General features: G+C 34.0%; 1 long non-coding RNA gene across 1 annotated transcript; it reads right to left on the bottom strand.

Annotated features, from left to right (window-relative positions):
- Positions 1-5422: 5422 nt before the first annotated feature.
- LOC308188336 lies at positions 5423-12507 on the bottom strand. Its single transcript, XR_013945415.1, has 2 exons — positions 10392-12507; positions 5423-9132 (listed from the first exon to the last, which is right to left on the bottom strand). It is a non-coding gene; the product is annotated as an uncharacterized lncRNA (long non-coding RNA).
- Between the last annotated feature and the right edge of the window lie 3807 nt (positions 12508-16314).

Genomic DNA, 16314 nt, shown 5'->3' with positions numbered 1-16314 from the left:
ACTGTGTCCTACTCTCAGGTCTGAGTCCTAAACCTAGTCTGGTAATCCAGGGTTCATCCCTGCAGTCTTTTACTGGCATAAATACCTTACGGCTTTCCTATCTAAGACATACTTTAACTGCTTTTTACATGTACGTTATATGCCGATTAAGAATAGGTAAGTTGAGTAACAAAAATAATAATAATTTAAGTTCTAGTATAAAAGCCATGTAAACCATTTATGGCATGGTGCCCAATGGCAGCTGATTCTGAATGAATCCTTCCAGATTAGTTTGGAATTGACAATTTTCAATATATTGGGAAAAAAAAAATAAAAAGCAAGAATTTATGTACACCAAGTTGATATTAGTAGGAATTTTTTTGATCAATTTTTTTTAATATCTTAACACCTAAAGGCTTTGTTTACATGAAGCTAAATCCTTCAAACTAATTTACATTAATGAAAACATTATTTTCAGAAAAAATCCCAGTAATATCCATGCTAAGCTTTTTGGAGTGTGCTGCATTGTGGCTAAATGTTCTTAGGATCTGGCCTTTCGACTGTGGAAGGCAAAACAATCCCTCTACTCTACTCTACTCAGAAGTGTTCCTTGTATATATTGAGAGTTTACATGTATGAATTGAGGATGTTAAACTTTTTGTTTAATTTCTTTGTTTGTTTTGTTTCCCCATCTATTAATCTCTGCAATGCCAAAACTTCTAGAAAAGATAAATGCCACAAAATTCTGATGTGCTTTGTCTGTATTACTCAGGGCCTAATGTGATTCTCAAAACCTTTACAGTAGATTTTTTTTTGTCCAAGAATGTAAGAAAAAAATGAACCTCTCTTTGACCTTTTTTCTACTAAAATCAAGTTGTGGTACTGGCCATTGGAAAAACAAACAGAAGCTGAATACATTCAATATGAGGCAACAGCCCCAGAAGCCCTTAATTTACATGCCATAGGTACTGAGTTAGTTCTCTGAGGATAGTTACTCTCCATACTATTTAACTATTCAAAGATCTGTACATTTGTGCTTCACCATAAGAATTCAATTTTTAGCAAATTAAAGAAGTGCTTTTTCATGCTTATGAGAAGATGTATTCTCCATGACAGAGTAATCTGAAAATCACGTTTGGCTAAACTTATCTTCCAGTCTCCAGGGTTCTTCTTCCTTTATTTTTTCTTTTTTTTATAGTTTTTTTTTCTTTCTTACTCACAAAACCTTGATTCCTTTAAATATTTATATAAATTACAAATATTCATTACAATAAAGGAAAACTAGACTACATTTATGTGTATACATCAAATATATTTCTACTCTATCTTACTGTTGGAAAAGCTTTTCAATATCAGCCTACAATGTCCAACTACTAAGATAATCACCTATCTCCTGCTTTTTAAACCAGTTTTATGATTTTAGTACCTGAGCTAAGGTGTGTAAATAAGTGATTTTAACAAGACAGTAATGCTCACTCTGCAACTTGGATATGTACAAATCATACAGGTCCCTTTACCTTATATTTTAATTCAATGAAAACCAAGATAGTATCAAAAAGAAAAATAGATAAATAAATAAATAAATAAATAAAATAGTATACCTGTCTGAATATATATATATTTTGTCATTTAACTGGCTAAATTTTAAAACTGAGGAATAGTTTTTCTAAGATCTTTTTTACATATTAAATCACAAATTGAAAAATAATTTGTAGATTTCATAGAGATTTTTTTTCAGTAATTGTTCTTACTATAAAAATATATTTAAGTATTTCATATAAAGACATTATTTTACTAATAAACCTAAACAAACAAAAAAACATAAACAAAACAACCTTCTAAACAAAAAAAATATATATATGTATACTTACAAAGGAAAAAGAATGTTATTACAAGTACATATACTTGTTTAAACTTAAGTGTGTGCCTTTCAGTAGGAAAAAATAAAAATAAAACAGGCTTTCTCTGCGCAGAGAAATGAAATTGTTGGCAGACAGCAAAGGGTCCTTGTTGTCCAATATGATACTTCTATAAAACAAACATCACTGAGACCTGTATAAGAAGATCTTACCAAAACTGATGCTGAAAAAAAGTCACAAAAATAATATAAAGAGTTGTTTGTTTGTTTGTTTTTTTTAATTAAAAATATTGCAGGAAAAAAAAAATTAATAGCTCAGATTGGTAGACATTTTATATTTTGAAAATATATTTTCAAAATGTTTAGAGAAACAAGGAATAAAATTAATCTGAATTTTGACTATGATTTATACATTATGGAATGACTTCAGCAATTCAAAAATACGGAGGCAAAAGTATTAGTCCTTTGAATTCCAGAGTATGAAGTCTTCTAGAATTTGCTTAGAGTAAATTCTATAGGTTTTCATATCAAAGAGAAGAATTTCTACCTAGGGTTCTGTTAAAGATTTTAGAAAGAAACCTAAATGGGGATTCATCAGTTTCTTTGCAAATTCTCAGATATGAGGGTGTATTAATAGCATCTCAGAGAAAACACAAACAAAAAAGAACTCACAATTGATGGCCATAAAGCTCTGATCTTTCCTGGTTTAAGGTTTGTAACCCCAGAGACAGAAAGCTTGCCAAGACGTCAGAAAAGATGTTATCAGAGGAAAAATCTCAGCTTGAATTCTTTTCAAGAACAAGCTTAGGGTACTTTATTTGAATCAAAGTCTCCTTGTTTGGGATATGAGCTTTGTAATGCAGCTACTGGAAAATAGTCAAGTAGGCAAAAGAGACATGGTTGCAGAATCAGGACAGGAACTCTCAAAGGAAGACTAGGGCAAACTTAAATTTTTTATCTGCATTCATTTCTTCCAAAGAGAAACAAACTTTTCTTTTTTTTTTTTTTTAGCACAGTTTTTTCTCTTAAAGGTTTGACCACGAGCTCTGCCATGTTAGAACTGAAATGACGCTGATATGCCAATAAACCATACGCACGTTTTGTCTGTTCTATGTTTAGTATTTCATATCTCAACACTATCGTATCTATTTTACCTGAACCCCACTTTTCATAGAGTTTAATTATTACTAAGGGTTCTTGTGGTGGTTTTTGTTTGTTTTGTTTTGTTTTTTTTTTCCTTGTAAGTGAAATTTGCATATGGATGATTAGGCTTCAGTGTAAATTAAATGAAAGTGATAAGTGATAGATTATATTCTTGCCTTGCCATGTTCTCCTCCTGGGGACTTTGTTATGAAATTGTGCAGCAAAAATAAGATTAAAGAAGAATTTAGAAGTCCATTGTCTAAATTACAATTCCAAAGCTGTCTGCTTGTTCATGTGCATCAGCTTTGCTCTGCTTTCCCAAAGTTGTGATCCCATTCTTCATGTCCAAAATGAAACTTATAATTTAAAGAATAAGTTTTTGAATTTGAAATGCTACTGTTAAGCAAGCTGATATGGTGGTCTATTTCAATATTTTTTTTTATCAGATTCTTGAGTAAAATTCTCTTCAAAAAAACAAAACAAAACAAACAAAAAACAGTATGACATGAATAGATACAGAGCATTTACAACAGTAGCATAGAAAAACACTTTATATAAATATTTTTTATTTTTTTTTCCTGCTGAGTACCTGTTGTGGTCTATCCTAAACTGAAGACTTTCCTAAAATAGTAATGTACAGGTTAATATTCATTGTAAATATACCTCCAAAGATTAGCAACCCTCATTTTTAAAATAAGAATCTATAGATTACGTCAAAGGACGAGTCCATGCAGAATATGAATTTTATTTGACAGTACCCAATGAATAACATCTACGGAAAAGTATAAAAACAGAGCAAGCTTGCAGTGATACTTCATTAGAATGGTTCCCAACATGCCAACATTTCTGGTCATCCAATTTTTTGTGCTGCAAAATTAATGACCTTTGCAGTGTTTTATGATTTTTTTTCTCTCTTTATGCTGCCTATCATAGTTCCAGTGTAAACGTTACTCAGCCAAACATAAATATGAGCTAAATTACCTGGACAAGGAATTTTCAATTATACAATTTTGTAAGTAGTTTTTGATGTCTGATACAAAATGTTTCACATATAAAAGCCTGGAAAATGATAGCCGTTTTATATACTATGGAAAAATAAATGCTCAGTATTGCAATTTTGTTACCATTCCTTAAGATGAAAACAAACAAGCAAACAAATAAAACAATAAACCACTGCCCTTTAAGTGATTTTTATGCAAACACTTGAACAATTTCTGAATGAGAAAATGAAACTGTCACTTCTGAAAATGCGTAGATTTCCATGCCACATATCCGATTAGTTAATTTTTAACATTCCAATGTCTTTACTCAGCTATTCCCAGTAGATCAGAAAATGTGGTTTCAATTCACATATTAAAGAATGATAACAAACTGTCTTTATTTTTTCCTAAGATTTTTTTTACGCATATGTCCTTTAGTTATGGAAGCACTTACAATAAACCACTGAGAGTGTGCATTGAGTACCCACAGGAAATAGAGGGCTGTGTCACTCCACTTGAGTAGAACAACATTTAAAACTAGTTTTCTTATAGTTTATCCAGGAAAAAAAAAAAAAAAAAAAGTAAATCTGGATTTTATTTCCCAGAATTAAAATAGCAAGCACACTATCTAGTGTAAACTTGTACTTTATCACAAGGATGTCTGTTATAGTCCCATTGAAAGTGCTGGTGTAGAAAAGTGACTATATATCTGGAAATAATTTCCCAGTTTTTAACAGAAGACATAAGTAACCAACATTTTGAATGCTTTATATCACACTTAACAAAAAAAAAAAAAAGACACTAATTACTCTGGTAAACCACTTATATGCCTCATTACCAGTAGCTGTCAGTGTATTTGGAATTTAATCCTGATATTTTCCTTTCTTTCTTTCTTTCTTGCCCTCTTGTGCTCTTGCACTTCCTTCCTTCCTTCCTTCCTTCCTTCCTTCCTTCCTTCCTTCCTTCCTTCCTTCCTTCCTTCCTTCCTCGTTCTCTCTCTTTTTCTTCTTTCTTTCTTTCTTTCTTTCTTTCTTTCTTTCTTTCTTTCTTTCTTTCTTTCTTTCTTTCTTTCTTTCTTTCTTTCTTTCTTTCTTTCTTTCTTTCTTTCTTTCTTTCTTTCTTTCTTTCTTTCTTTTTCTTTCTTTCTTTCTTTCTCTTTCTTTCTTTTTTCCTTTTTTTCTTTCTTTCTTTCTTTCTTTCTTTCTTTCTTTCTTTCTTTCTTTCTTTCTTTCTTTCTTTCTTTTTCTTTCTTTCTTTTTCTTTTTTCTTTCTTTTTCTTTTTCTTTCTTTTTCTTTCTTTCTTTTTTCTTTCTTTCTTTTTCTTTTTCTTTCTCTTTCTTTCTTTCTTTCTTTCTTTCTTTCTTTTTCTTTCTTTCATTTTCTTTTTCTTTCTTTCTTTCTTTCTTTCTTTCTTTCTTTCTTTCTTTCTTTCTTTCTTTCTTTCTTTCTCTCTCTCTCTCTCTCTCTCTTTCTCTCTCTCTTTCTCTCTCTCTTTCTCTCTTTCTCTCTTTCTCTCTCTTTCTCTCTCTCTTGACCTCAATTACTCTTTCCCTTAACATTTTTCTCTCAGTCTTTCTGTTTTTCTTTCCTGGTTTATTTCTGTCTTTCTCTGTCTCTTTCTTATTCTCTTACTCTCTTCTGGGAGTTTTATTAAAAACAAACATTATTACAGGACTCTTCCTGTAATTCCTTCCTATTCCTTCCTATTGTCAATTTAAAAATATACAGGCTAATTTTTATTAATTACTTTTGCCTATAAAACAGACGCTAGAAGAAAAGTTTACAAAGTATTGTGAATTTGTGGGAAAAAAATAGTGTGCAATTTCAGCTAGTATGCATTTTAGGAGGCATATCAAGCTGTAGTAACTATTAACTTGTTGACTGTCTTCTTTTTTGACTTCGTAGACACCCAAGTAACTGCTGAAATGTGAAGTTACAATAGGAACAGAAAAAATACTTCTTCAAAGTGCAATAGATTTTCAAATAAACTTTTTCAGGAGTTAAAGATATAATAACAGCTTGAAAAGTTCTATCATTTACATCAGGGTATCCATATAGTGCAGATAAAGTACTAGCATGATAAATAGCCTGTTACAACTTTATTTCCAAGGTTCTCTTGCAGAAAAGTTGAGGAATGGGGGCTAACAGTGGAGACCAGCCCACAATGATCACATCTTAGGCATCACAGTTGAAAGCAAGAGGGAAACAGAAAGGATTATTCGCCCCAGCATGTGGTATTATGTTATGAAGTTTCTCTGTAAAACAGAATGGCTTATGCGAAATTAGAAAAAAACCAACTTTGGAATTACAACAATTTCTTCTTTTTGGCCTGCAGAATGCTACTGAGATTATATAATACCTAGCTTGTATGTACATATACATAGCTTCAGAAAAAGATGTGAAAGTCTATTTGACATCCTAATTCTCATGAATTTCCATTCCACTGTGTTTTTGAAAAATATAGCAGGTCTTTGCCCTAGACTTCATTCTTCATCATCAATAGTATAAACTAATTGTTGTTCTATGTGACACATTTAAAGAGGTAATAAAATATGTTCACAAATTTAATGTTATGTCCATTTTAAATCTATGGGGCTGCTGCTGTTTTTCGACAAGGCAAATGGGACTATTTTTATTAAAACAGATAAGGCAATTCAAAGAACAGAGACTCTAGAACAATTTACAAACTATTGATCAAATAATACATAGACTGAAGTGGAAAACCCATTTAATTTTATCCTAAGCCAAAATGCAACAAAATTACTTAAATTCAAACCTCAGTTTTGAAAAATTTATTCTGAATGAACAGCTAGTTTTTGTGATGTAATTCAAAGAAGAGTGAAAAAACAAACAAACAAAAAATAAAGTAAAAATAAAATTAAAAGGAAAAAAGAAAAAAAAAAAAAACACATTAAACTGAGAATCCTAGGTCATCTGGCCAGCAAAAAATCCAGTGAAATAACAAACTCAGTGAAATGAGTATTCAATCAGATATGCTATAACTACAGCAGGAAGGAAAATCATTTTCAGCAGTACATCACATACTTTAAGCTAAAACTGATCACATGCTTGATGAACAACAAGGCAAGAACAAGACCTTTTTTATAAGTAAAGTCTCTGCAGAAATATGGGTGTGGAACTGCAACTAAAGCAAAGGGGTAAAGCAGTTTTTTGTGTGCGTTTTTTTGTTTTGTTGTTTTGTTTTGATTTTGTTTTGTTTTTAAATGTGGTAATAGAGCACAAATGCATCGATGTTTTAAAGGAGTCACTGTATCATATCCAAATTTAATAAGTCAGAGAGAACAAACTATAGTTACAATACGTTCCACTTAACGTCTAAATAATAAATGCAGATGTACCATCTGTGTTTGAAATGGAAGGTTGCCTACCCACAAATACATTTTAAATGGCCTTTTTTATATATATATATAAGCCAGATAAGTGAAAGTGAAAATAAGAAACATAAGAAAACTTTCAGATATCTTCTAGAATCCAGGCAGTCTGTAAAATATTACAAGAGAGCCAAATCACTGATACGTATGATCATATCATAAATAGATGGGGAAACATATATTATTGCTTGACTCACACTGTATTTCTGCCATGTTATACCTCACATTTCTAACATGTTTCTATATACTTCTGTATTTCAGTGCTCTGGCCTTGCCATGCAAAGCCCAGCTTCCTGGGTGCTACCAGCTGGGCCAGAGGCAGAATGCTCAATGGTGAACTCTGAAAAACACACATGCCAATTTGCCATGTAACATCACGTATTACTGGCATATACATATTGACTGACCACAAAGAAACCAAATAAAGCATATAACTCCATGCTACAGCTCTTTTCCCAATGAAAATATTTACATGTTCCTCTCGATTCTATCTATCTATTAATTTTTGGTGGTATTCATTTCATTTAATGCCAGATATCTATGTTTTCAATTATGTCCGAGCTGATCACTCTAGATTTCGCTGTAGCACTGTTAGAAATCAATAGGCATTTGGGGACACAATTAATCTGACTGCATAGAATAAAATGATGGTTGCCTTGAAAGTACCCTAGGAGTATTTACTTCCTCTCACTCAGATCCCTGATCTTCTCAGTGTCCTCAACATATCTCCTCTTAGATGAAATTTGAATTGATTTTGATTGCAAGAGGAAAATGAAAGTAACAGATAAAGATAATAGAGAAAATGCTAAGAATTAAGGGAATAGATATGATGAGGCAAAAAAGTAGGTAAAGTACAAAAATTATTTTGTTCAAATGCACTAGAAACATTCTAATGAGCTAGAAAACCATCCTGAAACTGGTGGACTCAAATGAAACTGCTGTGCTCATGTATTAATTACATAATACATAATCCTCAGGAATTTGCAGAGAATTTACTGCACATTTCAAATCTCCATTTGAAAGACTGGTCACATGCTGACTCAGTACAGCACCCAGACTTGAATCCATCCTGCAAATCAGCAAACAGAAATGAAGGTTTCTTAAGTCTTAAAACTTCCCAAGTGTTCTACTTATCATGCTACCACAAAAGAAAACGCAGACCCTAGCTGCAATATTTCAGTATTTGTTTCAAAGTCTATTGTTTTTCATAAGGGTGGCAGTTACCCTAATACTGAAAAGGAAGCCACGGATCAAACCTCTAACTCTGGAGAAGAACAAGGTTTAACTCCCATACTTAAGCTTTTCTAGTTGGCTAGCTCTATGCAAATCTTTTTTTAGTATCCAGCTTCAACATATACTGATACAAGGCAAATTATCTCAAATTTGCATCTTTCTGTTTCTAGATCTAGAAACAGGAGAGCCACAGCATTCCCATGTTGTCTTTCAACTAATTGCAGTTCCTGAGAATAAATTAAATCTGTTAGGCATCTCACCTCACAAGTACAGATTTATTTCTTCAGGAGCCAAAGACCATACCTCAGAATTGTTGTACTCTGTTCTTGTGAATGTGACAGCATGATCAGAGGTAACTAAAAGGGTATTTGCAATTTGGAATATGATGCAACTTTTCAAATTTGTCTAAGGAGCTCAGGCTTTCATTTCTGTGTTATACACTCCTTATAGGGTACTAGTTTCCTAGTTCTAAAAACTACAGTCCTTGCCTTTCACAAAAGTTCTGTGTTGAATTTGTCACTACTGATGACAACGGAGACAAATGGAGCTACAAAGAGAGAATGATAAAATCTATGAGATTTGAAACATTTATGTGATTGAGAATGCTATTTTGAATGCACTAAATTTCCAGAATATGATCAATTAAAAAAAAAAAAAAACTCTTTTGTTAATACTTATAGCATATATACATTACATCAATCTATTTACAGAATGTTGAACATTAATTAAAAATGGCAGGGAATTTCCAGGTCAATTTTAAATTAGGAAGAAAAGAAAAAAAGAAGAAGAAAAAAAAGAGAATACATTCCAAAACCTCTTCATTCTATTTTTAAGGAGCAATTATAAAATAATATGAACTTTTTGACAGATATCAGAGTTTAAAATGATATTTTCCAGTTTGAAGAAGTTTCTAGATATTTTAACTGAAAGTGAGAATTAATGTGTAACAGAAAGAATTATAAAGTAAAAGAGAATTAAAATAGTGAACCATTTTATCTGCTGCAATTCAATACATTTTTGATACTAGTTCCCCAAAATATCAGATTTTATTATTTCTTAAAAGACAGGAAATACCTAGAAAAGTAAAACAAACAAAATAGCAAAGACACACACAAAACAAACAAACAAACAAAAATCTTCTGATAACAAAAAAGCTATTTCCTGTGTAGCTATGTTTCTGATTAATAAGTTATGAACCAAGAGGTCAAGAGGTCAATGAAACCAGTGTACTTGTCATGAGGACAATGCACTGAAGTTATAAATTAATGCATAATTATGCATTACCTAATTTTTATGTATTCTCTCTGATGTTCTGTGGTTTGTGTTGTTAATGTAGGAATCCATATGGGAATATGTGAGCATGATATGTAAATCTGGATCTGCATTATGTCCATGAATAAATTTCTTAATCTCACTCACTTTAGTTATTGATTGCAACAATCCCTTCCCATAATATCCAGAAGGTGTTGTGAGGCTCTATTCATTCATTAAAAGCATGAAATCTGCTGTGACAGCTTTGCATAGTCCATACTAGAAGTCTATAACTATACAAAATTATGTGCTCATAGGATTATAACCCATATGGGGAAATAGTATTTCTTCTTTATATTTGTATAATCCTGTTTAACAGCCTCAAATCATAACTAGATAAAGTAGGAGCTTCCCTGCCAACACTTAAAAGTACTAATACTGCAAATTTTATTTGCTCTGGTATTATAACTTGCAGTCTTCATCATTTTTTCTTAATTAAGTCACTGATTTTATAGGTAGCAGTCAAAAAGGTACAAGAAATACAGTGTTTCTTACAGTGTTGGAGCCAGAATTTCACACAGAATATTTTCTTTTCTTTTCTTTTCTTTTCTTTTCTTTTCTTTTCTTTTCTTTTCTTTTCTTTTCTTTTCTTTTCTTTTCTTTTCTTTTCTTTTCTTTTCTTTTCTTTTCTTTTCTTTTCTTTTCTTTTCTTTTCTTTTCTTTTCTTTTCTTTTCTTTTCTTTTCTTTTCTTTTCTTTTCTTTTCTTTTCTTTTCTTTTCTTTTCTTTTCTTTTCTTTTCTTTTCTTTTCTTTTCTTTTCTTTTTTCTTTTCTTTTCTTTTCTTTTCTTTTCTTTTCTTTTCTTTTCTTTTCTTTTCTTTTCTTTTCTTTTCTTTTCTTTTCTTTTCTTTTCTTTTCTTTTCTTTTCTTTTCTTTTCTTTTCTTTTCTTTTCTTTTCTTTTCTTTTTTCTTTTCTTTTCTTTTCTTTTCTTTTCTTTTCTTTTCTTTTCTTTTCTTTTCTTTTCTTTTCTTTTCTTTTCTTTTCTTTTCTTTTCTTTTCTTTTCTTTTCTTTTCTTTTCTTTTCTTTTCTTTTCTTTTCTTTTCTTTTCTTTTCTTTTTATTAAGAATAAAGAATATTTCTCCTTCACTTTTCTTCTTCCTCACATCATTTTAAGTTTTGGCTTTACAGTTACTTGGTTTCATTTACGTTTTATGTGGGAGTAGGACATTCTTGGGGTGTGGGGGAAGCCAAAGAAAACTAGGATTCAAAATAAATAATTCTCAGCTTAACAGCCCTCATTAGATCCGCAAATTTCTCTCTTAAACATTCAGATATATGACTGTACATGAAAATCAGATGGGCATGAGGAAATTATTACATGTGGCCAAATGCAGTTGTGATCTAAGCAAACAGCAGTTGTGATCACAGCAAACAGCTGTGGTTCAGATGAGAAAATTTCTGAGAAACAAAATTGTTAAATCCAAACAGAAAACCTTGTGGGCAAAGGTAAATATGTCTTAGCACCTTGCAGCTTTTATTTGTTATTGTCAGCACTGACAATGCATAGTGTCTTAAGACATGCTGTTCTTCCTTTTGAGAGTAACTTACAAGACGGGAGATAATGAATACACAAAATACAAGATCTGAGTGGTAATTGTTGCTGAAACATGTAGTAAATGGCAAGATAAGTCCTCTTAGCCTTTAACCCTAATTACTACAGACATTTACAGGAATTCATGATAATCCAGTGCTTGCACAGGGGACAATTCCACATATATATATTTTTATTTATAGATATTTGTTTTGTGATAGAATAGTTCAGCTGGAAGGTACCTTCAAAGATCATTGAATCCAACCATCTTCAGGGCTAAAAAAAGGTTGAAGCATATTATTAAGGCTGTTATCCAGATGCTTCATGAACACTGATAGGACACCAACCACTTCTCTAGAAAGCCTGTTCTAGTGTGTGACCACCCTCACAGTAAAGAAATTTTCCCTAATATTCAGTCTGAACCTCCCCTGGCACAGCTTTGTGCCATTCCCACACATCCTGTCACCAGGGAGAAGAGAGCAGCCTGTCCTTCCCACTTCCCCTCTTCAGAAAGTTGGAGAGAATTTAGGTCATCTCTCAGCCTCCTTTTCTCTCCTCCAGACTAGACAACCTAAGTGCTCTCACCCTCTCCACACTCCTGTGTGTGCCATTCAGCCCTTTTACCAGCTTTGCTGCCCTCCTCTGAATTAATTCAAGTATCTTAACATCATTTACAGATCATGGAGCCCAGAACTGCCCACAATATTCAAGATGAGGCCACACCAACACTAAATACACTGGGAGAATCTCCTCTTTTGCCTATCTGCCTATGATGTGTTTAAACGCACACCAAAATGCTAGGCTGCCAGGGCATGCTGCTGGCTCATGTGGAGCCTGCTGTCACCAGTGCTCCCAGGTCCCTTTCTGCTGAGCTGCTCTCCAGCCACACATCTCCCAGTCTGTCCCTATGTCTGGCATTACAACATTTCAGGTGCAGAAACCAACATTTACCTTTGTTGAACTTCACACTGTTGATGATTGCCCAATGCTCCAAACTTTCTATATCTCTCTGCAAGCCTCTCATCCCTCCAAAGACAAGGACTCTCAGCTTAGGATCATCTGCAAACTTGCAAAGGATACATTCCACTCCTGCATCCAGATCAATAATATGAGCTGAAAATGTCACTGACACTCAGCACCAACCTGTTCCTGCATCAGTGTATCTAAGGTAAAATCTGTCAATTGATTTAAATATAAACAGTTGCAAGGACTATTAAAAATTCCAAATTTAAAAAATTGAAGTGGATGTATGAGGCTCATAATATTTCACTGAGCCTGACTGCAGTTTTTTCTTTTGTTTGAATCCCTAAGTTGCTTTTTGAGTCTACGGCAAAGTTTGCTCCTCTCTTAAAGAGCACTTCCTTGCCACAGAAAAAAGCATGCCATAATATTTCAGTGCCCACAAACCTGCCTCACAGAGGGCCTATTTGGACACATCCACCTCCATCTAAATTTGTGTTTCTTTCTGAGGCAAGAGTCATTGAGTTCTACACTGAGACTCTTCCCAGCCACATCTGAAACCGACTGCAAGCCAACAACTCTGATTTGTTCTATTCCTTGCTTATGTATCTTATATAAACATACAGAGAGAGAGATCCTGTTTAGATTTTAGGTTTACATGAAAATAGTGTATAAGTGGGGTATAAATGTGGTCACTTCAATGTAGTATACGAAGCAACATCATTTGAAACCAGCAACCAGTTTGATTTGTATGTCTTCTTTCACATTTTGTCATCAATAATAGTTCAATTTGCAATTAGTTCAATGTGCAATTTTTCTCACCAATTAAGATCCCTTGCAGAGTTCAGCTCTTTCATTATAAAATTCAGTAATGGCACATTCTTTCATTTCCACAGGTTTGTTTAGAGCATCTGAAGTGCAGAAGTCACAGACTGGGTGAAAAAGGAATGAGATATTTACTACCAGTTAGTCTCTGGAACAAGACCATCAAAATTAAATGAGAGGGGAAAAAAAAAAAAAAAGAAAGAAAAAGAAAGAGGAATGAGGCCAGATGTCCATTGGTAAGGCAGTTGAGAAGGAGACTTAGCAGTTCATTTGAGCGAGACAAAGTCTGAGAAAATGGCTGCTATGTGGATACATACATAGTTAGGCCAGTAAACATTTCAGTTTGTTTTGGTTTTGGTACTTCTTAGAAAACTAAGAAAAAAAGGATAAGATTAATTATATTTAATTTTAATGTACACGTTTGTCAAGTTAAATGCCTATTTAATCTTGCTTAGATGTTTAACTTCACCAATTAAGTATAATTGAATATATCCCTTCATCTTTTACTCTCCAACCAGATTTCAATCTGAAAACTAATTTTTAACATTATGTACAATAGCATTTTATAGAGAGATCAATTTAAAAGGAAATCTGACATTCTGCAAATGCTTGTAATTTTTGTCTGTTGTAACTTGACATTTTTCTATGTGACTTCCTATTAGTATTTACTTAGTTACATTTTTGTTTCTTTTATCCCTTTCTTCTCCATTGCAATCACTCACTAATTATTAAGGGATATTCTTAAATATGTGTTCTTCACAGCCACTAAATTTGTGGCACATTATCCTTTATCTCCTCAATCAAGGTCCCTAAACTTGGCTACTCAAGGTGGAATTGCAGTTCTTAAAGGAAACCAGAATGCCTAACTTTGAACTTCATGACTTGTCTTGTTTCCAGAAAATTCCATTTCTTATCACAGAATCACAGAATCATCCAGGTTGGAAGAGACCTCCAAGATCACCGAGTCCAACCTCTGACCTAACACTAACAAATCCTCTACTAAACTATATCACTAACCTCTACATCTAAACGTCTTTTAAAGACCTCCAGGGTTGGTGACTCAACCACATCCCTGGGCAGCCTATTCCAATGCCTAACAACCCTTTCCGTAAAGAAGTCTTCCTAATATCCAACCTAAACCTCCCCTGGCACAACTTTAGCCCATTCCCCCTTGTCCTGTCACCAGGCACGTGGGAGAATAGACCAACCCCCACCTCATTGCAGCCTCCTTTAAGGTATCTGTAGAGTGGGATAAGGTCACCCCTGAGCCTCTTCTTTTCCAAACTGAACAATCCCAGCTCCCTCAGCTGCTCCTCGTATGATGCTCTGCCTCAGATATTTCCTTGACGATTGTTTTCTTCAGAAGGTGAATATGTTATGTAAGACTGTGAAGTATTTAAGTAATACTTTAATGTGAATGGAAGCCACATAGCTTGACAATGCTTGAGCTTTTTTTTTTTAATTGATTTACAGTCCATTCAATGTAAACTCTAGAAGTCACTTATTTTAAATCTACACTAAGGAGTTCTTAAATCCATGCTCTCAAGACTATTAAAGCACTTATTTTAAATACACAGCATGTAAGTGAGTTCACGTATTTTAAATATTCTTCTTACAACAGTATTTTTATTTAGAGAGGATTTGCAGTCTTCTTTATAAATGTTATTTTAGGCCTCAAAAAAATTATTTACTTCTTCTGGCTACAATTATATAAAGGAAGGAACTATGACAAAGAGATTATGAGACTGAAATTATTCATTTTCACAGAATCACAATGTTTGGGCTTGGAAGGGACATCTGGAGGTCATCTAGTCTAATCCTCTTGCTCAAACACAGATACCTAGAAACAATTGTCAAAGACCACATTCAGATGATTTTTGAATATCTCCAAGAATGGAGATTCCACAACTTCTCTGGTAACCTGTTCCAGTGTTTGGTCACCCTCACAGTAAAGCGTTTCCTGATGTTCAGATAGAACATCCTGTGTTTCAGTTTGTGCCCATTGCCCCTTGTCCTGCCACCGTGCACCACTGAAAAGATGCTGACTCCATCTTCCTTGCACCCTCCCTTCAGGTATTTATATACATTGATGAGATCCTTACTGAGTTTGCTCTTCTACAGGCTAAACAGTCCCAGCCCACTCAACCTTTCTTCATATGAGATGATCAGCCCCTTAATTATTTTTATGGCCTTTTTCTGGACTCTCTCCAGTATGTCCATGTCTCTCCTGTACTGGGGATCCCAGAACTGGACAGAGTACTCTAGGTGTGGCCTCACCAGTGTTGAGTAGAAGGGAAAGATCACCTCCCTTAACCTGCTCGCAACACTTCCTAATGCAGCCCAGGGTACCACTGCACCTTTCTGCTGCAAGGGCACATTGCTGACTCATGTTCAACTTGGTGTCCAGCAGGACCCCCATGTCCTTTTCTGCCGAGCTGCTTTCCAGTTGTGTAGACCACAGCATGTACTAGTGCCTGAGGTTGTTCCTCCCCAGGTGCACTTCTTTGCACTTTGCATTTCTCCTGGTTGAACCAAATAAGGTTTCTGTCATGCCATTTCTCTAGACTGTCAAGGTCCTTCTGAATGGCAGGAAAACTCTCTGGCCTACCAAACACTGCTCCCAGTTTTGTGTCATCTGCAAACTTGCTAAGGGTACACTCTGCCCCATCATCCAGATCATTAATGAGGATGCTAAACAGGATTGGACCCCACATTGACACCTGGAGTACACAGCTAGTTGTAGGCCTCCGAATAGAATTTGTGCCACTAACTGGGCCTGGCCATTCAGCCAGATTTCAATCCACCTCATTGTCTGCTGCTCATCTAACCCATATTTCGTCAGTTTCTCTGTGAGAATCTTATGAGACACTGTATAAAAAGTCTTAGTGAAGTCTAGAAAGACAATATTCACTGCTCTACCCTGATCTACCAAGCCAGTGATTTCTTCATAGAAGCTTATTAAGTTGGTCAAGCATGACTTCGCCATGAGGAATCCATGATGACAACGCCTTACTGCATTCTTGTTCATGCACCTGGAAAAGTTGTTCTATGTGCTAGGATTAATTGGTCCATCAGCTTGCCAAAGATCAAGGTGAGGCTGA

The sequence above is a fragment of the Anser brachyrhynchus genome, assembly GCF_964034855.1.
Source record: "Anser brachyrhynchus genome assembly, chromosome: 1".
In the NCBI taxonomy this organism is placed as follows: domain Eukaryota; kingdom Metazoa; phylum Chordata; class Aves; order Anseriformes; family Anatidae; genus Anser; species Anser brachyrhynchus.
Note: the sequence above shows the minus strand (reverse complement) of the source record. Positions and strands in the feature narration are given on the sequence as shown.